This window comes from Pinus tabuliformis, chromosome X, assembly GCF_031772625.1.
Source record: "Pinus tabuliformis cultivar Carrire ecotype Pingquan chromosome X, CPIR1, whole genome shotgun sequence".
Classification (NCBI taxonomy): Eukaryota; Viridiplantae; Streptophyta; class Pinopsida; order Pinales; family Pinaceae; genus Pinus; species Pinus tabuliformis.
Window position 1 is genome coordinate 1,702,430,953 of NC_142308.1, and position 27,340 is coordinate 1,702,458,292.

Genomic DNA, 27,340 nt, shown 5'->3' on the forward strand with positions numbered 1-27,340 from the left:
AAAAACCATTTCTCTTGTCATAAAATTGCCAATACCATCAGTTGTTTGGGGGGGGGGGATACATTCATATTCATATTTTAGCATATTCATCCCACATTCAAAAGCTCAATCATGTTTTCGAATAGGAAGATATAGAAGGATCAGCACAGGTGACCAACACTGATTTGGATAGAAGCAATGGCACAACCCCATCTGGGGAGACACAGGAACCATCCACATCACAAACTCAAATGTTGGAAAGGTAGCTAAGTGCCAAAGTGTCTTCATTTAGTAGTCCTGCTGACAAGGATCAAGACATAAAGGATAGATATAAAGAAATCAAAATAAGGAATGAGACGCTCAAAGCTTAGAAATATGTTCAACATCTAAAAATCACTCCCACAAATAAAACAAGGCGGATGTCATCTTTTAACATCAAGGAGGGAATTCTTCAAATGTCCTTCATCAAACCTATAGCACAGCAGCCTAAGACATCTTCAAACTTCAAGAGGGTTGACTTTGAAGTATTGGCAAGGGATATTCATCCCATAGACCAAATAGAACTTCATAAATAGGTTGGAGAGATGATATACTCCACCCTTACAGGTAAAGCCATAATTGCGCATCAGCTACAAAACTCATTGAATAATATCTCGGAACAGTTTCAATTGGAGAAGGCCTCCTCATAGGCCAAGGATACCAGGATTAACTCTTTGGAATACTTAGTTATTGATTTGGGACATGATCCCAAAGATATTAAAGCTACAAAGCAGCTCATAAAGAAGAAAAACGAAGATATTGTTGCACTTAAGAAGCAATTTAAACTACCCTAGCTGTAATATCCTCAAACACTTGAAGTTTTGGAGACCTAACACAAGCATGAGGAGTTGATGGAATTGGTCCTACAACTAAATGATCAACTAAGGGAGACAGAGAAAGAATTGGATAACTTGATCCAATTAAAACAAACTGACATTGCCACAACTTCCACAAATCTCATCCCTACAGTATCTACAGTAGTCCCTTCCACACTAACAGCTTCATTAGCACCTACAGCTCCACCTGCCACATCATTACCGGTCACAGCAGAGTCTATAACAGTAGGTGCATCAGGAGAAAATGCAAGACAGTTGGTCAGAGCCATGGAGGAAATATCTATTCAGGCTAAAGAAATCAACAAACTGAAAGAAAAGGTGGCAAGTTTAGAAAATAAATACAAACTTGCTGAAATTATGCAAAAGGAAGAGGCACAAAAGGGTGGTAGAATGAGTGAAAGAGTCAAAGCTATGGAGAAAGACCTAACATTGGAGAAACCCCTTGGACAAGCCAAGGAACTATTATGGGCCAATATCATTGACTCTGTCAATGATATTTGGCCATCTATTCAAGTTATTTTTTAGCAGATAGAATTGATAAAGATAGCTACATAAGCTATCCAAAAGTTCAATGAGGAATTGGGAGACATGCCTAAAGATGTCAATAGACTCATCCACTTCCTTAACAGCAAAAACAGGTATGAGCTTCATGAGCTGGATATAGAAGACATAACTGAAACCATTTTGGAAATAAGGAAGGTCCTTTCTAAGAGAAACCTAATGCTAAACTTGGAAGAAAAGTGCCAGAACATGCAGGTAGCCATTGATAGATTCATGGCTAAATTCCAAATTTTGAGGGAGAAAGGATTGCCTAGTCCATTGGTCATTAATGACAAACTTAGGACAAAGCAGGACTATGATAAGAGACACAGGCAGTTGGCTAAAGAACAAGAAAGCACTTCAGCGGTAAAAGCACTGCCAACAGGAAAAGTTTTGTATAATACATTTTAGAACTTGTTTTTCCTCCAGCATGAGGTAAAACACTTGTTCATCACCAAGCCCAATTTTTCCAAGTATATTGAGGCTGATGAGATATATAGGCGAATGATCAATGTCAAGTTACCTGATACTGAATGGTGGGAAAAGATGACTGATTTATTGTAAGAAATTTAAAGTGAAAAGGTTACCGCATAGTAAAATTAGAACAGCCAGGTAAACAGATGAAAACAAGTTACCATGGTTAGAGAGTATCAGTGCCAAAGATTATCAGGTGAAAGATAAAAGTTAAAGAAGATTCCAGCATAAAAGATCACAAGAGCAAGCCAACATAAAGGGCTTAAATCCAACCATAAAAGCTAACAGCACCACACTAAAAGGGATAACACAAAACAATTCAATAGCTGTCTCTATCTTCTTGCAAGAAGATATTTTGTACTTCCTAGATTAAATCTCAAGTTTGTTTTGATATATATTGTAAATAATTTATGTATAAATAATTCATAATTCGAAGTATGTAGGGTAGATTCTTAGACATTTCTATAGACTTCTTGATCAAAAGAATGTAAATCTATTGAATCATTGACTGAACCAGCAAGCTGGATTGATGAATAAAGACAAGATATTTCATAGGATTCATGTGTAGAGTGAAGTACAAACAAGTATTTTCTCTTGTTGTTGTTATCTTTCTTAAAAAAAATTCCAGAATCTTTAATGTGTTTCTATATCTGAATGCTATAATATGGAATGATATCTCAAAATTTCCTTCATTGAACTCTATTTTAACTGTTATGCATTTAAAATGTTTTCTACTGATTATCTAAGTTAAGGAATTCTTGATTACTCCTTAGTTTAGGTTGTCTCTCTGTAATCTATAGCAAAGGATTCTTAATTTCCCTTTGTTTCTGATTATCCTCTGTTCATCATTTTAATCCTGGTCTGAGAATTCTCAATTGCTCTCTCACCCTGGTTAAGACTTTTTCATCCATCTAGCCCAAAGACCTGCATTGTACTCTGCTAGCTTTCCCTTTGAACAATCCCTTTAGTGAGATAATTCTAGCTCCTTTGCCCTTCTGTTGACTCCACAGCCCAATCGTCCAGAGACATCATTCTATCGATCTGTTTTAAGGATTCCACCATCCAATATTCAATACAAATCAAAAACCCCCCTGAACCTTCAGAACTAGCCTGAAAGCTCAGCAAAGAAAGCTAAATCATATAGAGAAAGCCCTCTCTGAGCCATAGGTTGGCTAGAGCCTATGCTTAAAAGTTGGTTTGTGGTTACCTCGGTCATTTTCTTTCTTCTGATAACTTCTAGAGGAAATTCTAAGTGATAACATAGTGGTGACCATACTGGGGAACATCGAAACCTCGGTCCTAATAAAGCTTTAAGAAATTTCCAAATCTTTATTTTGAGCCTCTTAAAGTCATTTGTTAGAGGTTATCTGAAAAATTCCACAAAAATAATTAAAAAATTTTAAATTCTGGCTTCTAGGAAGACTCATTTTACTAGGGCTAACCCAGATCCAAACCCTACCGAAGTAGTTGGTAATCCTAACCTAATTTCAAGAAAATCCAAAAAAGAAGAAAGTTCAATTAGCCAGATACCATTAGTCAAAGCTAATTCATGTCCTGACGAATGGTTATTTTTAGAAGAACTTCCCTTTGATGTGTCATTTGATCTTTAATTATTGAGAACAAAAACTGAAAGTGCACTCAATGAAACTGTTTTAGATCCTGAATTCATTGCAGACCTTCAAGTTCAACATGCCAACAAATCAATTGATGAATACATTCTGAAATCTCCACAATCATCCATTAATACTGCCACAACCTCTGAGATTTCTGAACAAGTGTCCATTACTTTGAGTTCACCATTATTCCCTTCAACTTCATCAATAATACCTTCTGAATTCCATTCTTCACCACCATTTATACCTACACTCCCTAACCAACCCATCATCACCCATCCATCACCTACTAGTCCTAGTTATTCATCCACTACTGCATCATATTCAAGTACCTCAACCCCACATCTTAGCCCATCTTAGTCTGGAGAGTAATTCGATTATCAACAAGGGTGTAATTCTGCCATTTTTAACTACATAAACAGTATAATCTAAGAATAAAAAAGAATGCCGATGTCCCTGACCAAACCAAGAGAACAGTACAAAGTCAACCCAAGAAAATAAAAGAAGCCCCCATTTCAAAGATCCTCCAAATTCTCCCTAGGCAGAACCCAAATCCTTATGGTCCCACCATTGTAGATATAATCTTAGATCAACCTTCTGTTGATCAACCATCCACCTCAATTCCACCTAAGGAAGTAGTGGACAAAGCTCAAAACATCAGATTTGAAAATCCATCTAAGGAAATCCCCAATAAAGGAAAAGAAGACAAGCCCACTCAAGTCCCTGCTACAAAAATTAAAAACCTTCAAACAGAAAAAGCATCTTTGTCATTCAATCTGGGAGTAGAGATAGCAAAGCTAAATATTTTAGTTCCCTTAACAGAACTAAACAAGAATGAAACTTACAAATCACAGATAAAACAGACCTTAAAAATTGCTGAAAATGATGATTCTATCAACTTGTTTGATGACCAACCAGAACTCATATTTGGTCTAGTTGTTAATGGCAAACCGTTAGAAGGAGGAGTTCCACCTTTTTACATCAACCTTAGTATCCATGACAAGATTCTACACAATGAAATGTTGGATTTTGGGGCCTCTCACAACTTAGTGCCCAAATCAGTAAAGGAGAAATTAAACCTAAACATTGTTTTTTTTTTTTTTTTTTTTTTTTTTTTTTTTTTTTTTTTTTTTCTGAATTTGTCTACTCCTATATTGATACAAAAATATTTTTACAAAGAGGCATCAGCCTTGAGAAGTCTAGCCCAGAGATGTGGCATGCTCACATTACATAGCTAAACACTGACCAAAAAGACCTGCTGAAGACTGACCAGAAGGGCTTCTAGGACCATGACCATGACTCGTTCATAGAAACAGAAAACTACAATATCGAAACTGAAGACTGACCAGAGGTAATTCAGAGACCAAAATAGGATGAATGGGCCCAGGAAAAAACATAGAAGCGCTGCCCAAATCAAAACTAAAATCGGACCCATTAAACAGCTGTAACCGAAATCGAGACCCAAAGACCCAGTCAGAAGAATTCCGCCCACGCAGGGAAGACTGACAATTTGACTTTAGAATAAAGGACTGAGTATGAGAACTGTAGAGCATATAATGGCTATAAAATAGGTGGGAATTGAGCACCTTCGAGCAATGGAGAAACAAAAACCATTGAACAAAGACCTAATTAAGCTTCATGAGAGGTGGAACGTGGCTCTTGAATGATGCGACACCCATAATTTTAGGGGTCTTCATCCTTAGAGGGATGGCCCTCTTTGCCTGAAGAACCGCCACCAGTAGGGACGCTCAGACCAGCTTGATTATTCATGTCCTAGGTTGCAGTGCCACCAGGATCCTTACTTTGCTTGTTGTCAATATGAGAAGTGCCATGCCTATCTTCTGCCCTCATCTCCAGAGTCACCCCAGGGGTCATAGCAACCTGCCCAGAAGTAACCTCTCGAAGCTCAATGGTGACAGAAGTTAAGAAGGAGAAATTACTGAGCATACAAGGGAACTGAAAATGAGTAGTGTGAGATGGAGAATTATGAGAGCGCACTGCTAAATTAAGCTGCCCACGACCTCATCCATGACCACTCCTGCTATAGCGATCAGAGTAGAAGTCTGAGGAATAATACGAGGAGTTCGAGGTGGAGGAGGAGGGCTGGCGGACAACTCGCCCTCGGGAACTTCCCCTCTTACAACTCATTCTCTGGCGCAATCTAGGCATAGTGAGAAGAACAAGAGGTACTTAATAGGTAGCAATACTAAGAAGGTAGAGGGCAACTAAAAGGGGCTTAGCTTCAGCACGCAGAGGAGCACTGGGAAAGATAGAGGACGAGCTACAACTGAAATTGCAGAAAGGGCTATGAGAAACATGCAGGCCCGGCGATAAATCAACACAGTGATGTAGAGCCCAACGTTTCCCTAGGCTGGTTCGAGAGCGAGGCTCTGTGACAGCAAGGGAACAACACAAGCGCAGGGGAGGAGCATGAATGAGTCCTTGGAGGGGCGCCGTGAAAGAAGAATTAGCAGGCTGGTGTGGAGGGACGAGCTACATTAACACAACATTGAAGTTGTAAGCAGAGGAATTAATGACAGTCATTACACGAGGTCGAGTAGTGGTGGTAATAAGCCACGCACCAACCCACCAAGCCGTCGATGTACCGATCACATTGTTAAACACTCGGATTTGGGAGAGATAGATCTTGTTGCACCAGAAGAGTACAGTCTTGTTTGAGTTTTGTATCATTAGAACTGCTCAGTGGGCCAGAGAAGAATGGGAGCTGCTGATTGGCACCTTGATTAGCTAGTCTGTTGGCTACCTTGTTAGTTGTACGCCGAATGTGCTTGAAGGTGATGTTGTGTGGTGCCCTGAGCCATTCTTCAATTTGTTCCAATCTGCTTAGAAGCCGCTAGCTCGAAGTGATCTTTGCTGCTGAGGTTCCTGAGTGAATCCGAATAGCAGCCTCTATTAAGATTTGAGAATCCCCTTCTACCTCTAGAGGGAAAAAAATTTCTATTTCTGCTATACAAATTCCCTTCCATAATCCTTCAAGTTCGGCAGAATTGTTGGTGTCTCTTCTGAGCGAACCATGATATATGTGCAGAGCAGAGCCTTTAGCATCTCTAAAAATACCACCGTAACCAACCAGCCCAAGATTGCCCTTAGCAGCTCCGTTGAAGTTCAGTTTGTAAGAATGGATGGCAGGGGGAGACCAGAATTGGGGAGAATTGGTATGGATGGAGGAGCTAGGCTTGACTTGAGCTAAAAAAGTGAGGTCCAGGTTCCAATTTTCTAGAATGAGGCATTCCCGGGGTGAAGCTGGCAAATCTGAGTGTTGCAAGTGTCTTAGAGCTAGAGTTTCTTGAAATTTTTGTTTGAGAAGTAGCCACAGGGTGTCAAGGGGTGTACTGTGATTTTTAAAGATCTTGTTATTTCTTTCCTTCCAAATGATCCAATATACAAAGCCCGGTAAGAGGTTCCAAAGGGAATTAAGTAGTAGACTTTGGAAAGGATGCCGAGGCCAGTTCCTGATGGTGTTTAAAATATATCCCACACATCTGCCTGTTCTTCTGTTGCACTGCGCTATGCTCTCCCAAAGTTGAGTTGCTAGTGGGCAAGTGTCCAAGAGATGCAAGATGGTCTCTGTGTGAAGATTGCAATTGGGACATCTAGAAGGCCTAGTAAATCCTCGCTTTTGTATATTGTCCCAAGTGAGGATCCATTGTTTGCTTAGTAGCCAAAGGAAAGTAGAGACCTTGGGCCAGATGCTTGGTTGCCAAACCTAATCCCATAGCTGATCCTTTATTACCTGCATGGGTTGATAGAGAAGTTGGTATGCTTCCTTGGTAGTGAACATACCTTTGGGTGTATATCCCCATCGCACTCTGTCCTTCTGATCAGAGAGTTTAATTTTCCTGAGTTTGAGCTCTTTATCGATCTCTTCATAAGTTTCCTCCTGTCAGTTAGCCTGCCAGGTGTCAGCTGTTCTCCACTATTGAAAAACTTGAGGGGATTGCTGCTGCCAAAATTGATGGACATGGATTTGATCATTGTACTGCATAGTTGCTTGCCACTTAGGTTTGTGGAAGAGAGAGGCAAGTTTGGGAAGTTTTTGCCAAGATTCCTCCCAAAATCTTGTTGTGGTACCCAAGTGGATTTCCCAGAAGCTGTGCGCTTGGATAAAGGCACTATGTTGCTTGGCCGCATTCCAAATCAGCGAGCCAGGGGTGGTCATGCTGATGCGGATGAGATCCTCCATTGGACTGCCTAGAGCATATTTGGCCTGCCAGAGATGTGCCCAGGGAGTGTGCGGTTTGGAGATCCAGTTCCACCAGATGCGGGAACCCATGGTGTTATTACTGTGGAGGGGATCCCTTAGACCAAGCCCACCAGCTGACTTCAGAAGACAAACCTCAGTCCATTTGACAAGAGCCCATTTTTTGTTGAGGCCTGAGGAACCCCAAAGAAATTTTCTTTGAAGATTGCGTATCTTTTTAAGAACCCATTTTGGGGCTGCCAATATAGAAAATAAGTATAGAGGCATGGCTTGGAGAATGGATTTGATTAGGATAAGCCTGCTAGCAATGTTGAGTGAGCGGTAGGTCCAAGAGGAGAGCCTGGTTTCTAAATTGTCAAGGAGGGTTCTCCAGGAAGCATGTTTGATGGCTGAGTCAAACAGGGGAGCTCCAAGATATTTCGAAGGAAGCATAGCTATCGAGAAGTCCAAAATCCTGGCTATATTTCTCTGAGTGAGAATGGGAGTATGGAAGAAGAAGAGCTGGGATTTGGAGGCATTGATAGTGGTGCTAGAAGCTTCTGAGAAGAGATTAAGCAGGGAATTGAAGGTAGAGGCCTCTTGGACTGACGGATGGCTGAAGAGCATATTATCATCGACAAACTGTTGGTGAGAGATGGGGGGTTGACCATGTAGAGAAATGCCCCTTAAGGAGTCTGAATAGATGGCAAAATGAAGAAGGCGACTGAGTCCTTCGGCCATGGGAACAAAAAGGAACGGGGAGAGAGGATCGCCTTGACGAATACCTCGAGAGGGACGAAAGGGCGAGGAAGGAGAATCATTAAGAAGGATGAAGAAACAGGGGGAGGAGATAAGATTCATAATCCAATGTCTCCAGGTGGCACTGAAGCCGAATGCAAGTAACATTTGATTAATATAGGTCCAGCTGAGTTTATCGAAAGCTTTAGAAAGATCTAATTTGAGAATCATACCTAGCCTTTTTAGAATCTTGAGTGAATGGATCACTTCATGTGAGAGAATGATACCACCTAGAATTTGGCGCCCTTCTACATAGCCTGTCTACTCTAGCGAAATGAGGAGAGGGAGAAGAGGTTTGAGCCTGTTTTCCAAGACTTTAGATATGAGTTTATAGATTACATTGCAGAGTGCGATAGGCCTATATTTATCAGGTGTATTGGATTCTTCCACTCTAGGGATAAGCATTATGAAGGTCATGTTAAGGGAGGGAAGGATCCAATGCATCGATCGCGATTCTTCCATGAGCTCCCAGACCTCTATTTTGATATGCTCCCAGAAAGCATGAAAGAAATTGGCTGTGAAGCCATCAGGGCCAAGCGCTTTGCCATCCTTAAGTTGGGCCATTGCATCCTCCACTTCCTACATAGAGATAGGCTAGAGAAGCATATTGTTGTGGTCCGCCATGATGATTTTTGGAATATGCTATGTAATAGATCGAATAGCTTGATTTCTGCAACCCAGAGGCTCCCGAAGAATGTCCTGAAAGTACTCTTTGAATTCTTGTTCCACTTTTCATGCACCTCCAGACACTCCCCTTGCCGATTGTTAATGAAAGCGATGTTATTGTGCATTCTCCTTTGAATAGTAGACCTGTGAAAGAATTTGGTATTTTTGTCCCCATCCTTAAGCCATCTGACCCTGGATTTTTGATGCCACAAGGTCTCTTCTTGTTGCCTTTGTGCTTCAATCTTGGTCAAGAGGGCCTTCTCCTATTGCGCATAGTCTTCTGTTCTTCCCTCAGAGATAATACACTGTTGCAGTGTATTCATTTGCTGCTCCAGCACTTTCCTATGGTCAAAAATGTTACCAAACTGAGTGCGGTTCCAGGATTTGATAGCTTGCTTGAGGTGTTTTAATTTCTTTTGAAACTGGAACATCTTGGCTCCTTCAGGGGGAGTGAAGGATTTCCAGGCATCGTTAACTACTTCTTTGAAGTTAGGATGTGAAAACCAAAATGATTCGAAGTGAAAAGGTCTATTACACCTAAAGCCCGGACACAACCACTGTAGCATTATGGGCCAGTGATCAAAGTCCACTTGAGGCATGATGGATGCATGAAAATCCCCACCCAGGTGAATGGCATTATCCGACATAAGGAATCGATCCAGCCTGGAGGCTATATGTTGTGGTCCCCTTCTTTTATTGGTCCATGTGTACATACCATTAGACGTTTGTAGGTCCATTAACTAATTCCCGTGGATGAAGTCTTTGAAGCCGATGCTGTCTCCTTCCAGCCTCGATCTTCCTCCTGATTTTTCCTCCAAAGCTATGATGATGTTAAAGTCACCGCCACAAATCCAAAGGGGAAAACTCCTGACAGAGTTGAGACCAGTAAGAGTGTCCAGCAAATCCATATTTTTTTGTAAGTCTTGTGGGAAATACACATTAGAGAGATGACCATGGATATTGGTCCCGATTAGGTAGAAAGTTGTCTGAATGAAGAAGTGTGAGGCATTAAAATCATGAAGGGAGAGAACTTGAGGGTTCCACATGATTGCTAGCCCTCTTGAAGCCCCTGAAGCATCCACTGAGACTGAACAACATCCAGACCAGGCTTTATTTAGGATCTTTTCGAGTGCAGTGCTATTGCATTTTGTTTCTTGTAGATAGACTAATGAAGGCTTGTCTTGTTGTATCATGTTTTTTAACATTCTGTGTTTTGCAAGGCTATTAAGCCCTCTCACATTCCACGAGACGAGCTTCATTAGGAACAATGGGGAAGAGATTTGAAAAACTTGGTGTTATGAAACCAGCTCAAGAAAAGATAGAAAAGATAGATCAACGCCTTAGAATTCAGCCTCTTCGAGGGGGAAACCTCCTTTACATTACATAAATGAACAATTCTTGGATGATACAAATGACAAAACCTCCTTTCTATATATAGGAGTCTAAGGAGTCACAATATAATCCAGCCGACCTAACAATAATAATATAAAGCCACAAAAATAACAATAGAGGGATTCTATGGGGCACAGAAATAACAATATGGGGGTAATAGGGGCACAACAATATAAATATGGGGTATAACTACAATAGTAATGGGGTAATCACTAGTATTATAGGGACCCAACATGCCCCTCTCCTTCAAAAAACTGTTGTCCTCAACGCTTGAGTAGTTCTAGATACTTCTTCATAAAATTCTCATCCTCCCATGTGGAATCTTCAGCGGATAAGTTCCTCCACTTGATAAGATACTCTGAAATTGATCGATTTCGTAGCTATCGAGTTCTTGTTTCTGTGACTACTTCCGGTTCCAATATAAGTTTTCCTTCCTCGTCAAGTTCTGGCAATATTGTTTGAATTGGGAGCTTGTCACTTATAACCTTCTTTAAACATGAAACATGGAAAACTGGGTGCAATCAAGAAGCTGCAGGAAGCTCCAATTTGTATGCCATAGTACCAATCTTTTGCAACACCTTGTATGGACCATAATACTTTGGTGATAATTTATTATCCTTCTTATCTTGCTTTAGGGACATTTTCTTATATGGTTGTAGTTGTAGGAATACCCAATCACCTACATCAAAACTTCTTTCACTGCGATGTTGATCTGCCTGTTGTTTCATTCTATTTTGTGCCAACACGAGGTTATCCTTTAAGAGTTGGAGGACTTGTTGTTGATGTTCGATGTGATGTTCCACTGCCTGAACCTTAGAATTTTCTCTTAAATATGATGTGATGGATGGTGGTTGATACCCATAAAGTGCCATAAATGGGGTCATTTTTTTTGTTGTATGGAAGGAAGTGTTATACCACCATTCAGCCAGAGGCAACCATTTGACCCATTGTGTCTGTTTATCAGATACAAAGCAACGAAGATATCCTTCCAAACATTTGTTTACTATCTCAGTTTTCCCATCAGATTGAGGATGATAAGATGAGCTATGAGCTAACTGAGTACCAAGACAAGAAAATAATTTTGTCCAAAAATTTCTAGTGAAAATGGGATCTCTGTCACTTACAATAATCTTTGGGTTTCCATGTAGCTTTTGAATTGTTTCCATAAATGCAGTAGAAACTGTACTGGCTTTAAATGGATGTGATAATGCACAAAAGTGTGCATACTTGGTAAGTCTGTCAACTACCACCATGATGACACTCTTTCCCTCAGACTTGGGTAAACCTGTGATAAAATCCATTGAAACCTCCTCCCAACGTTGGCTTGGAATGGATAAAGGTTGTAATAGACCCGGTGTCTTAATTGTTTCAACTTTATTTTGCTGGCAAACCAAACATTCCGCCACAAACTTTTGAATATCTGATTTAAGGCCATCCCAAAAAAATTCCTTCTTAACCCTGTGGTAAGTTTTTAAAAATCCTGAGTGCCCTCCTAAGGGAGAAGTGTGCAATTCCATAAGAATATTTTGTTTTAGCTGGGAATTCTTACAGAGGTATAAGCGATCTTTGTACCATAACGAATCATTTTTCCAGCTAAATGTATCAGAAGTACTGGAATCTTGTTGTAGCTTTCGAATAAGTGCCCACACTTCTTCGTCATTCTTCCATTCCTCCCTTGCTTCGTTTATCCAATCTGGTTGGATAATAGAAATGGCACACAACAATGCTTCCACATCCTCATCCTTTCTTGAGAGTGCATCTGCCACCACATTTTGCTTCCCTTTTTTGTAGATGATTTCAAAGTCATAACCCAACATCTTTGTGACCCACTTTTGTTGCTCTTCAGAGGATAATCTTTGTTCTAAAAAGTATTTAAGGCTATCATGATCCATTTTTACCTTGAAGTGTCTTCCCATTAGGTAGGGTCGCCATTTCTTAAGTGCATGGAGTATTGCCAACATTTCCTTCTCATAAATAGCTTTTCTTAAAAACTTTCCCTTGATTGGACGACTTTCAAAAGCAATGGGTCTTTCATCTTGCATTAGAACAACACCAATTCCATTTCCTGAAGCATCACATTCCACAATAAAGGTTTTTGTGAAGTTCGGTGTAGCTAAGACCGATGCTTGGCACATTGCCTCTTTAAGATGTTCAAAGGCCTTTGTTGCTTCCCGAGTCCATGAAAATGAATCTTTCTTCAATAATGTTGTTAGAGGTGCTGCTATTCTCCCATAATTCTTAACAAACTTGCGATAATACCCTGTCAACCCAAGAAATCCTCGCAGATGCTTTATGGATGTGGGGATTTTCCATTCCTTAATGGCTTTAATTTTGCTAGGGTCTACCTTAACTCCTTCATGAGATACAATATGACCCAAATATTCCACCTCCTGGACTCCAAAGAAACATTTGGATCTTTTTGCATATAATTGTTTCTCCTCCAATAGTTGTAGCACCCTGTCAACATGTTCAACATGATCCTTCCAAGACTTGTTGTAGATTAGTATATCATCAAAAAATACTAACACAAATTTTCTAAGGAATGGTTTGAAAATTGAATTCATCAAACCTTGAAATGTTGAAGGTGCATTGGTAAGGCCAAAAGGCATGACCAAAAATTCATAATGACCCTCATGAGTTCTAAATGTTGTTTTCGGAATGTCTTCAATCTTCATTCTGATTTGATGATATCCCGAACGAAGATCCAACTTGGTGAAGTAAATTGATCCATGCAATTCATCCAGTAATTCATCAATAACAGGAATGGGGAACTTATCTTTAATAGTGAGCTTGTTGAGCTCCCTATAATCCGGACACATGCGCCATGATCCATCCTTCTTGTGCACCAATACTACTGGAGCTGAGAAAGAACTTTGACTTGGTTGAATTATACCCGCCTCTAGCATTTCTGCAACCATACGTTCAATTTCACTCTTTTGGGCATAGGGATATCTGTACGGCCTGATGTTTGGAGGAACACTTCCTGGAATCAGATGAATAGCATGATCATGATCACGCATAGGTGGGAGACCTTTTGGAGTCTCAAATACCTTGGAATGATTGTCCAGGACTTTTTGGAGATCTGGAGAAATAGATGATTCCAATGTGGAAACATCTAGCGAGCATAATTGTGCAATTACACCTCTTTGCTCCTTTTTTAGAAGCTTTGTCATGCCATTAGAGCTGATTATCTTTCCTGGTTTCCCTGCAATACCCCTTAATTCAACTTCCTTTCCTTCCGTAGAAAATTTGATGAAAAGTTCTTGAAAATTAAAAGCTATTGTACCCAAGGATTGTAGCCATTGGACTCCTAGTACAACATCAGCACCTCCCATTGGAATGGAAAGCATTGGGCTAGTCAATACATATTCTCCCATGGATAGCTTGATATTATGGCACTTTCCAGAGTAATTTATTGTTCCTCCATTTGCAATCATCACTTGACACTCTGGTGCTGGATATAGGAAGCAATTCAATTCTTTTGCTACCCTACAATGAATAAAATTGTGGGTGCTTCCTGAATCAATCAACACTATTACCTTTTTCTTCTTGATTTGTCCTTCTATCTTGATGGTTTGAGGAGTGGTAATTCCCGCCAATGCATTACAAGATATGGTCGGATTTATTTGTTCTTCATCTAGGCTTTGTTCCTGGAGTATATCTTCTTCTTTTGACCTTTCTTGCTCCTTTTCTTCTTCCTCTTCACAATCTATGTAGAATAATTTCTTCTCAGCACACTTATGACCTTTAGTGTATTTGCTATCACAACTGTAACAAAGCCCTTTTGCTCTTTTTTCTTCCAATTGTTGTGGTGTCAACCTTATAGGTTGTGGAAGACTAGGGGCAACAACACTTCCATCTTTATAGTTGTGAGTGGTATGCTTCCTGGTTGCCATAATTTTGCTTTCCATTTTTCTTGCTAACCTGAATGCCTTCTCTAATGAATCAGGTTCCCAAAGGCAAATGTCATGTTGGATATTATCCTTTAAAGACCCTATGAACACATCAATCCTATGCTCCTCTGGAATATCTTTTACCCTTATGTTCAATTTTTGGAACTCCTCAATGTGCTCCATTACTGAACCCTTTTGTTTGAGACTTATCAATTGGCTAAAAAAAGTGTTGCTTTTTGTATCTTCATAATGTGCTATCAATTCTTCCATAAAAATTGCCCAAGTGATAAATTTTTTACGAGAGCAAAGCCATTGATACCATACAAACTGATTTGGTTCCAAATATACCTTTTGTGCGTTTTGCACATTATTGAGATCGAAGAATTGCTCCATCTGTAATATCCATGTGGCGGGATCCTTGCCATCAAACTTCCTCATATCGATTTTTGGAATATGGTGATTCTTCGATCCAACATTAGCATCTATGGAATCATGATTAACATTTCTTTTGTTCTCATCATGAGTTTCCTTTACTACCTTTTCACCATTAGTGACCCTTTCTTGTAGCAACTTCTTCAATTCTTCCATGTCTGTCTTCAAATCTATCTTCAAATCGTCCATCATAGCTTCCACACCATTTATCTTAGATTCCACGCCATTTATCTTAGATTCCACGCCACTTATCTTAACTTCTGTTAGCTTTTGTGAGCGTGACATTTGTTGCACTTGTTCTTGTAATTTTGATATATCATGTAGCATTTCTTCCTCTTCTTCATGAGTCATGCTAGATCTTTCAGGTTCCTTACTAGGTGTTTGCATTTTCTTTCCTCGGGGCATCAGTTACCGATAATAATGCTTTACTATGCCCTTTGAATTCCATTAAACCAAGCTTACACAAAAATTTAAAAAAAAAACTACACACCTTTTTTCACTTTATAGAAGCCTGATATTGAATCTGATGTATCTCTTTAATTTTGGATCATCCAGTTCTGAAATTGCTACCTGTAGTAGCCTTCTACATCCTCTTTCCAATGCAACAAGTTTGAGCCAAATTGGATTCTCCAAGGAAGAGTTATGTGAAATCTCCCACAGTGACTTGCTTTTAGATTGGTTCAGTAGAGCGAACTTGTACGACGTACCACGCGTCACTATTTCAACCTTTGAATCTAAAACACACACACAAGAAACTACATTCCGTCATCGTTCTGTACCTTTTTACGAAATTTCAATCTGATCCCCAGAGAGAAAGTTATGAGGATTTTCCCCAGGTCACCTGTTTTGAATGTAATTCAGGAGTCTGCAAAAAGACCAACTTCCTCAGATCATATCTCCGCACATGTCACGCGAAAATCTCTAAAATTTAGACCCAAGGTTCAGTGCGATTTCTTCTCAAATGGGTTTTTTTTGCGACTTCTGAAACGTCACAGAAAAAAAGTTATAGCGAAAATTCCACGATGACCTGTTTGGAGCAGCGAAACCCTACAATCCAAAGCTCTGATACCAAATATTATGAAACCAGCTCAAGAAAAGATAGAAAAGATAGATCAACGCCTTAGAATTCAGCCTCTTCGAGGGGCAACCTCCTTAACATTACATAAATGAACAATTCTTGGATGATACAAATGACAAAACCTCCTTTCTATATATAGGAGTCTAAGGAGTCACAATATAATCCAGCCGACCTAACAATAATAATATAAAGCCACAAAAATAACAATAGAGGGATTCTATGGGGCACAGAAATAACAATATGGGGGTAATAGGGGCACAACAATATAAATAAGGGGTATAAATACAATAGTAATGGGGTAATCACTAGTATTATAGGGACCCAACACTTGGTCAGCTTGGGGAATCTACCAGATTCCACCAGCATTTCTCCAATAATAATGGTCCTCTACAGATCCATTTTACGCCCGCGCTTCTTCGAGTCTTTCAGCATTTTTTTTCCATCCCAAGGACTGCCTGCCTGTATACCAAGACATTTTTTATGCTATGCTCTGGCTAAGACTACTTCAAGACTTTCGATTTGCCGAGGGGGTATAGCACTGAATTCTTTCTGTCGGCACGCTGTTTCCAGGCTAAGAATGTCTAGATCTCCTAGATTTACACTCTCTAGTTCCTCATCCATGTGTATAGGTATGTTCTGTTCTTCCTTGTTTGGCTTTTGATGGATACTGAGAGCTAGAGCTTCATCTATCTCCATGTTGGAAGTTTGAAGGGCTGTATCTTGATCTTCATTATCAGAAGAGGTAGAGGCAGGGTTATGATGATATCAGAGTCTAAGAGCGAAGCTGAAGATTTAGGAAGAGAGGGGGAGAAGAAGGAGGTGGATCTGAAGAACGAGGGATAGAAAGGTGATCCTCCAAGTTATTTTGGGAGGTCAGGATTTCAAAGTTGTTTCGTGTTTCCGGTTTCTTGAGATTATGTGGGGCAACTAGAGATTTCTTAGCGTGCTTTCTTCAACTGGTGACTTTTTTGAATCCCTCAGCTTCTTTGATAGTCTCAGTGACTGGGGCTTTAGACTGAAGATTCAGAGGGAAATCCCTGAAAAAGTGGCCATGTTCATGGCATTTCCTGCAACGAAATGGAACATGCTCATAGTCTATTGTTTGAACCCATTCAAAATCGTCATGAAATAGACTTACTGAGTCCATGAGTGCTTTGGCCAGATGCATGTGTACACAGATCCTGGCATAGGAGGTGTATCTTTGGAATTTAGTTTCCTCAGCAACTTTGATAAACCCCCAGACCATTGCTTATGTCCTTTAAGGTCTCGTCGTTCCAGTATTCCAGGGGAAGAGAGTACATACGGATCCATACTGGAGCCCAGTTGAAATCTTCTTTGTCTAGATTGAATCTCTCTATCCAGTCACGAAAGTACAGGCCTGCAGAGTTGAAGAAGTACGGGCCTCCCTCAAAGATACAAGTTTCGTCCTCCAGACAATTGAAAATAGCAGTGAAGAAGCCTTTGAGACCAAGCTGCAGGGTAAGTTGTCCTTTAGGCTTCCATTTGGAAGCGATCCATCCTTGCAACGCCTTTTCAATTGGCCAGAATCCTAGGAACTTTCTTATGAGTGCATGATCCCTCATATATTGGATTTGGCCATTGATTCGGTGACTGGGGAGATCTATTTTGATTCTTTCTGCAGACTTGGGGATGCATGTAGCAGAGGACGCCTTTGGTCGTGACGTCGAGGCATTCTGGTCAATGCCTTTGTCTTTGGTGGCCGCGAAACCTGCAGCAAAGTCACCAGCATTGTCGATGGCGGGATCAATGTCATGGGTGGTCAGTGGGGTGGAGCAGGGACTGGCATGAGTGTCTGCGCTTGCAGAATTGTTAGAAGAGGGACCGATGGGGGGAGGGGGGGCGTTCCCACCCCTCTGGAGGACGGTTTCATGGAGAAAGAGTCAGCAGAGAAGAAGATTCAAGGTAGCAGTGAGCACAGAGGAGTAGGGCAACAGGGTTTACACAGGAACCCTAGCAGGAGCAGTATCGCTCGGCCTTCATCCTTCCATCCTTGGCTCGCATATTATTATGGACTAAGTTATGATGAGGATCAAACCTAGACATTGTTGGTGTCTAGGTCTGAATGATTTATTCACCCTATTCCAACATTAAATTATCAATCCAGGTTCGTATCCTTTCAAGGCAATGTGCAAGGTATATGCAGGGGCAAACACGTAATCCGTTCCGACCAAGGGTTTGCAGGTTAAGATTCAAAACATGGTTGTAAGATTGAACTAATTACAAAACTTCATAAATAATCATAAACAGGAAAGAACTGTAACAACAAGCATAAACTAATAAATGTCACACACACAAAGACGTAGCACCTGATCAGAAGAGCGGGCCCAGCTCTCTGATCAGGGTTGTGTTAGTCACAGAAAATATTGGAGCAGCAAAATAGATGGTATTTTATTAATCTGTAACAAATGATTACAATAGCGATGGGAGAACCCCCATTCAGAGGAATAATCTGCATTTTATACACAACGAGGGAGATTAACAGAGCTCCCTAAAACATGGTAACCGCATCTTCAAAATGTACATCAGTTGGAACGGCACTATCACCAGATATCCTAGATAGCAGAAAGGTCCAAGAATAGTTCCAGGGGAGTTGTGACTCCAGCTGCACAACCTCCTGATGGCTGGCCGTTACCAGAAATGTTGTGAGGTTGCTGAAACGAGGGTTCCTGTTCTCCAAGCTGCGGTCAAACAGATGTTTTAGTACCGCGAATAGATAAGACTCTATGAAATTAATTCATTAATTAAAATATTCCAATTGGACAAGTCAAGGGTGTTTACCTTGTAGGTTTAATATAACATCATAGGTAAATGAGTACAAAAAGGTCAAAAAGGATAATAGAAATGAACGGAAAGATGACCCGATTTGGTACCCAACATCTCCCCCGAATTAGACTTCTGCATGTCCTCATGGAGTCCGTTGCCTCTTCAAGTCTGGGCTTTGCAAACTATAAGTCTCATGAAGCTCGGCGAGATCATATTCTAAGGCCATCTCTATTCCTGGAACTTTAAACGCATCCGAAAGGAGAACTTCCTTCCACCAATCCCTTGGAACATCATAAGCTGGAGTGTAAGTTTTGGCAAGCAACCAAAGAATAGGAAACTGAAACCAGATCCCCATCCATCGAGCCCCACATGTTTGGACACATGCCACATATCTGGGCACTCTGGTAAGAACTAGTACAAAATTTGGTGCCCAAAAGGTTCCCTGTTCCGGACAACTGTAGGTGACATCATCCACCTTCTCTGACAACAATCAAGGCCTCTTTTTGAAATGTGGTGAGTTTCTTGACATAAATATCAAGAAACCATCTTTGTTTCCTCACCATTCTATCTCTATTCTCCCCAATTCCCAAAAAGGTGTTATGCTTATTGAACATTGTGACTAACCTCTCATGCTCTCCTCTTACTATAAATGGCTTTGTAACTTGATTGGATTCAAAAGTGTTACAAGCCTTCTGCCAATGAATCTGATTGAAAGCATAAGAGGTGAGGGCCCTTAAATGAATGTCCCCTACATACGGAACCGGGTTAAAATCTCTATCCAGACGTAGTAGATACCTGTGCAGGTAAAAATCACACATTAGATGTTGAGTTGGCACGTCATGACTACTCAAGATTCAAAGGAATTGTACTCCATCTTCTATCTCATAGTTGACCTCATTTCTAATGCTTTCCATGCAAAATAAAATGAAACGGTCATGAAAAAATAAGGAATAACAAGAAGTAGGGGGATGACATGCCATAACCTCTTTCACCAGACTAAACATCTACTCCTTATCGGCCTTTAATTCTACCACTTTCTTTTCCAGCTGCTTCATCTTGAGTTGCTGCTTCGCATGCCTTAATCTCATAACATCTATGTGCTCCACATATCTAAAGATGGTTGTGGAGGCTCTTTCCTTAGTCCTTCTAATCTCATTTTTGTATTGAGCCACAGTGGATTTCCAAGACTGTATTTCAGCTATTAAGGCATATTCCTGGTCTTCGAACAGTCATTCGACTGGGTCTATTTGAGTGGCAGCAAAGTTTGTGGTTGTTATGTCCACTTGAATTTCTGCTTCAACCTCGATGGTCTTGGACTTTGTGGCTTGCCGCTTGTACTTCTTTATCTGCTTCTGCATTCTATGCACCTTCTTTCTCTGTTTCCTTACCTCCATTTTGAGCCGCATTGTCTCCTTAAACTATCATTGATACTTTTGCTTAACTGGAAGTCTTTGTTGTTCACACAGCTCGATCCATTCCTGCTTAATCAGTACTTACTCCATTTTGGTAGTTGGGGGAAACTCCCACGAAGCCTCTTCCGCTATGCCCACTGTCGAGTTTTCCTCCACTATCTACCTTCCTTCAATTACTTCATGCTTCACAGCCTTCTCACAAGGCTGTGTCGTTGGCTCATTCATCGGGACCACTTCACTTGGTCCCTCCTCTTCGCCAACGGCGATTTCTTCTTCATGTGCACTCACCGCGACCAGTGATGCCCTAGCGAGATGCTCTCCTGCTACTTTGCAGATCCCTCCTGGTTCTTCAGCCTTGGGAATCTCTATTTCTTCTCTCCTTTCTGGCTCCAAGGTGCCTGTCGCCTGTGTAGCATTCACCCCGTATGGTTGTGGCCTTTATGACAGATTTAGAGCCACAGGAACAACAAACTCTTCTTCTTCTTTCTGTTGTGGGGAATGAACTACCCTCACTCCTCTTGGGATAAAGAAGGAAAACTAGAATGAATCCTCAACATTCAGCCCCGAAGTTGATGCTGGTTCTTGTGGGTCAACGTCAACCTCACGCCCTAATTCTCCCACTGCTTCCTCCACGGGTCCCCTAGTTTCCTCAACTTTTGGCCCTTCTTGTCACTGTTCTCTCTCTTCCATGGGTTCTATGGTCTGAGTGGTCACAACCTCCTCTTCAATCGTATTCTCCTCCTCCATCAGCTCCATGGTGGCAGGAGATCCTTGTGGAGTACCCACAGTCACCATATCGACCATTTCATCTATGCTGGCCTATTGTGGGTCTACTTCCATGGTTGCCATGTTATCAACTTACTGTGCTAGTCCCACGGGTGAGACTGGTTCTTGTGGGACAACCTCGGCCATGGTACTAGTGGGCCTTTCTATATCAATCCCCACATCTTCCATCGACTTGATGGTTCCGACTTGCTCTTGGGGACCCGCCTCATCTCCAAGTTCTTCTATTTCCATCTCCATTTCTTCCAACTCCTCTAGGTCAATATAATCTTCATTTTTGCATCCTCCTCCATAGCTTCAGGTTCTTCTACCCTGGTGGCCACAACAACTGCTATTTGTTCCTATGTGGAATCCCTAAATAGCTCCCATGGAATCGGGATTTGTCCAATAGCATTCATGATCAACAGCTGAACTAACCCATGGTGACTGATGATCGCCAATACCTGCCATGACCCCTGAGCCAAATGTGCCATTAAGTGAAGGCTCCTTAGTAGAAAATAAGGAACATTCATTGAAAAAGCTTCCACCTGTGGAAATCGCAGATGAGCTAGTATGTGGAGATGGTATTTGAAGATGGTGGATTATCTTCCTTCGCACATCATATATTTTATGACGAACTCTACTACCCCTCCCCATGGATGTGGTAGTGAGTTCCTGTCATACCCTCGACCCTTCTATGCAATACTCTCGCCCGCTTGTAGAAAAGCCTTAGGAAATTCTGGGTGGGCGGTCCTTCTCAAAAACCATCGTTGCCCGACCTGAGGAAGCCCACTAACTTCTACGATGATTTCTTCTATTACAGGGATCTCAATTCCACGGACCCGAGAGCCTCCTTCTCCCAAGTTCAATACAAATTATGTCATCATTTCTTCATTCGACCCCCTCAATCTGTTAAAAAAAACATCCCATCCTATGTTCTCAAAAACCTGCCACACCTCATGATTGTTTTAAATTCCCATGATTGTTTTGAATACATCAGCCACCCATTGTTGCAGAGGCGAAATCAACACGATGACTACAGTTGGCTGGCAAGAGAGAGTGACAGGTCTCCAAACCATTGGAAACTGAAATAACGTCATGGTTGATTTGGAAACAATGGATGAATAGTATTGGTACGTTTGGGAATGATGACAAGTTAAGGTGGTACTGTCGGATGTTTCTAAAATTTAATGCAACATGTTGGGAGGGTGACTGATATGACTCGGTGCGTACGACTACGCATCCCAACACATCAAAATTATGATTACAGAGTACCGAAATCATAGATTCGGTTAGTTAAGGATCATGTGTCATAAATTCTTTTTTGAGGTATGCCATCATTCATTATGACAGTCCCCCCTCCCCCAACTTAATAACGGCCGTCCACGGTATGTTTTAATGTCCTCTTTGGAATATTTAATTAAATCCATAAAATCGATGGTGACGTACATGCAGACCTACCTTTGGTGGAGTAGCAGCAAAAGTTTTGACGGAGTAGCAGCAACATGTCTGACGGAGTAGTAGCAACATCTAGTAATAGTACAGGGAGTAACAACAACAATGAATAGCAACAATAGTGAGTAACAACACAACACGTAACAACACAACAAGTAATAGCAACAGTGAATAGTAGCAACAGTGAGTAACAGCGCAATCAGTAACAACACCAAGAGTAACGGCAATAGCGAGTAACGACAGTTACGGAGTAACGGCATTGGAAGAGTAACAGAAGTTGCAGAGTAATGGCACTGGTGGAGTAATGACAGTTGCAAATTAATGGAAGTTGCACAGTAGCGGCACCGGTGGAGTAACGACAGTTTCAGAGTAACGGCAGTTACAACGTAACAGCAGTTGCGGAGTAATGGCAGTTATGGAGTAATAGCAATTACGGAGTAATGACACTTAGTGGAGTAATAGCACTTAGTGGAGTAATGACAACTACAGAGTAACAACAGTTATAGAGTAATGACAGTTACGGAGTAACAGCTCTTAGTAAAATAACATCACATAGTGGAGTAACAGCACTTAGTGCATCTCACTAGTGGAATACTGCAATATCTCCATGACAGCAATGGTTGTTACATTTCTCCTCACCATATTTCTTTTTTATTCCTGCAAAAGACAAACAAGTAAGTAGCAACAATATTATATATATATATATATATATCTATATATATATTTATCTATTTATTTATTTATTTATTCTAGGACTGAGTGAGAGTATCCCCTTTTCCAATGACCATTAAATCAGATAAAGCAGAAAGATTTTTAACAAAATCATCTTTAGAGGCTGGACGGTGGTATAGTTTTAGACGGTGCCCATTTACTAAGAACGAGGTATGGTCCTCATCTATTGTACTCAGTCTAACCGTTCCATTGTCAAACACTGCATCCACTTGATATGGACCCATCCAGTGAGTGCAGAGCTTGCCTTTGAAATCCTTAAATTGAGAGTCATACAGTAACGCCGAGTCCCCCACATGAAACACCTTAGATTTGATAAATTTATCGTGCCACTTCATTCTTTGTTGTTGAACAGTAATAGTCTTCTAAACAACCACAACTCGAATCTCATCCAACTCATTTAGCTATTCCAGTCGGTGTTTATGTGCTTCTGATAGATCTAAGCCTACTTCTAGAGCTGTTCTGAGTGTACAAATCTCAAATTCCACTGGAAACAAGGGGGATTTTCCATAGACTAATTCAAACAAAGAAAACCCTGTTGTATTCTGCCATGTTCTCCTGTATGCTCAGAAAGCTTCTGGAAGTTTCTATACCCAATCCCGGTGATGGCTTCCTACTGTCTTTGTCCAGACATTTTCTAATACTTTGTTTGTGCTTTCTACTTATCCATTCGCCTGGGGATGATAGGGGGTTGTCACTATATGTTTGACCCCATATTTCTACATCAACTTTTCCATCATATGAGATGTGAACTGTGATCTACCGTCCGATACAATTTCTCTTGGAGTCCCATACTAGGCAAAGATTTCCTCAAAAAGAAAATCTGCCACTACTTGCTCTATTGCTCTCGTGACTGATCTAGCTTCCACCCATTTAGTTACATAGTCAGTACATACTAGGATGTAAGCTTTCTGATGAGAAGGTGGGTTAAAGGGCCCAACAAAATCGATGACCAATTTCTCAAACGGTTCAAGGACTATTTGGGGCTGAAGAGGCATTTCATCCGCTTTCCCAGGCTGTCCCATTCATTGACAGCTATCACACCTTTGAACATAATCTGAGCATCATGAAAGATGGAGGGCTAGTAATATCCCATTTGAAACACCTTATGATCTATTCTTTTATCTAAAAAATTTGCTCCATAGGGTCCATTGTGTGCAGCTTTTAATATCTCAAAAATATCATCTCCTTCTACACAACGCCGAATCTGCTGGTCAACCCCTGTATGGAAGAAATATCCTACCATCCATGAATATCGGGTACTCTGGTGAATGATCCTCCTTTGCTCCTTATAGGACAGATCATGAGGCACTTTACTTGTAGCAAGATAATTAGCAATATCTGCATACCACGAGGTGTTAGCAAAAACTATAAAAAGATGCTCATCTAGAAAGTTATCTTCAATTGGTGTATCCTGACCATCATATTCTATCCTAGATAAGAAATCTACAACCACATTTTCCTTCCCTGCTTTACGTACTATGGTAATATCAAATTCCTGTAGTAGAAACAACCATCTTGTAATACGACCAGGGGTAACAGTTTTGTTCATTAAATACCTGATGGCTGCATGATCAGTGTGCACAAAAGTAGGATACCCTGTAATGTAGTGCCGGAACTTATTGATGGTATAAACCACAGCAAGCAATTCTTTCTCAGTCACCGTGTAGTTTAATTTAGCAAGGGCCAAATTTTTACTAACATAGTAGACTGTGTAAGGTACCATACCCTCTTTCTATCCCAACATTGCACCAATTGTTGTTTGAGAGGCATCCGTATGAATGTGGAAAGGTAATGCCCAATCTGGTCCTCTAAGGATCAGAGCACTGCAGACGAATTCTTTAATTTTTGTAAAGGCTATATCACAGTCATCTGACAACACAAATTCTGAATCTTTTTTTAGTAATTGAAACATTGGTTGTGTTGCTTTTGCAAAATTTTCTATGAAACGTCTATAATACCTAGCACAACCAATGAAATTACGTTCCTGTGTGGGTTTCTTAGGTGTTGGGAAATGCAAAATTACCTTTATCTCTGCTGGTTCCATCCTGATCCCTTCAGTTGAGAGCAAATGTCGCAGAACGATTCCCTCTTCCATCATCATGTGGCATTTTACTATACTCAAAGAGACTCGCGCTTGTATACACCCTGCAAGAACTTTCTCCAAATTTTTCAACCCCTCCAAAAATTAGTCCCCATATGGAGTAAAATCATCCATATAGATTTCAACACTGTCATCTATCAAGTCTGAGAAGATTCCCAGAATTTCCCTCTGGAATGTCGCAGGAGCATTACACAGGCCAAAAGGAATGACTCGGTATGTAAACGTTCCCCAAGGGCATGTGAAAGTGGTCTTATCCTGGTCCTCAAGAGAAATCTGGATCTAGTTATATCCAATAAACCCATCCACTAAAGAGAAAAATTTCTTGCCAGCCAATGTGTCTAAAACGTTTTCAATAAATTGCAAGGGAAAATGGTCTTTCTACATCGCCTTATTTAACTCTTGATAATCTACGCAGATTCGCCATTTTCCATTCTTCTTGGGGACCATTACTAATGGTGAGACCCATTGGCTATCTGAGATAGGATAGATAAAACCTACATCCAGTAACTTCTGAAGCTCTTCTTTCACAACATTTTTCAGTGCAGGGTTCATTCTCCTCTGAGGTTGCCTTATAGGATGACAATATTCTTTGATATATATATGATGGGTGCATAAGTTGGTAGGGATCCCCTTCATATCTTCATAATCTCAAGCGAAGGCCTCTTTATGTTTCCGCAAAACGTCTACAAGTTGCTTCTTCTGTGATTTTGACATGTTTGGATTAATATTCAAAGTTTTCCCGAGTTCCAATTCCACTTGAACACTTTCATGGGGTGTATCAGCAGGTGGCTCCTCTAATCCTTCTGTTTTTTCCATAGTTTCCCAAGTCTCGAAGTTTAGGATAGATTCTAGGATCTACTGGTTTGGTTCTGAAACAAAACAAGGATCATCCATGAAAGAACTGATTACATCATCTTCTGATTCCATTTTCAACTGAAGAGCCTGTCCAATAGTGAGGACTGGTCTCACTTCTTCATCTTCCATTTCAGCATGTACTATAGATACAACTTTCTTGCCACCTGCTAGTTTTACAAATAAATTTGGTTCTACCGGTGGATATAGAACTAAATTCTTAGTGTTATTTCCATTGGAAATAACCATATTTCTTGAGTGACACCCAATGTAAGCATCTGCAGTGGCCAGCCATGGTCTACCCAAAATTAAGGGATGACCGCCCAGTGAACATTGTGTATGTAATACCAGGAAATCTATGGGGTAGTGCCATGAATCCACTGAAATTGTCACATCTTCCAACTTCCCTACAGGTTTGACTATAGATCGGTATGCTAGTTCCAATACTTTAGGTGTATGCTTCAAATTGCAAAGACCTAACGCATGCATGGTTTCAGTGGTGATGATATTGATAGTAGCTCCCAAGTCTACCAACACATTTGGAATCTTTACCCCATTAATCTGTAATATCAAAATCAGGTTCCCCAGATCTCCATATTTCACTGGCATTGATTTTCCCATCATAATGTATGATAATTTTCCCATAACATGTATAGTGAGGGGATATTTAGTTTTCTTGGCAGGTTTCTTTGAACAATATTCCCTAGGAGTCTTTGCACAGATTGGCACATCCTTCATAGCTTGTAACAAGGGAATTTTAACAAATAAGTTATGAAATTCTCCTAATAATTCAAATTCAGCTTGAGGGCTTGATTTACTCATAATTAGTCTCTCTGGGTAAGGTGGTTTAGATTGATGTTGTTTAACAGAAGCCACCTAGTTTCTATCATTTTGTTTTGGCTCTTTACTAGTCGGTTATGCCTCCTTACCTTCACTATCAAGTTGTTCAATGATGACTAGAGGAGGTTGGACGTTAACTGTTCGACCTGATTGCACATTCATTTCATACAACTCTACAGTAGACATACTATATGAATGCAAGTTAAGAACATCACCTTGATGAGCTCCCTTATTGTTAGGGTTATGGTTAGGTTGCATTGGATGTTGAGGATGGGTAGGCTGGTTACTAGGAGGAACATTGGAGGTTAACTGGAGCTGTTGTTGTGGTATCTCCTGAGGAATTTTCTAAGGAAACTGACTAGGAGGGGATCCTCGCCAAGTTGGAGCCCATGAAGAGCTCGTACTAGCTTGAGGGTTCCACTGCTGCCAAGGTGGATACTGGTATTGCAGCCACATGGGGG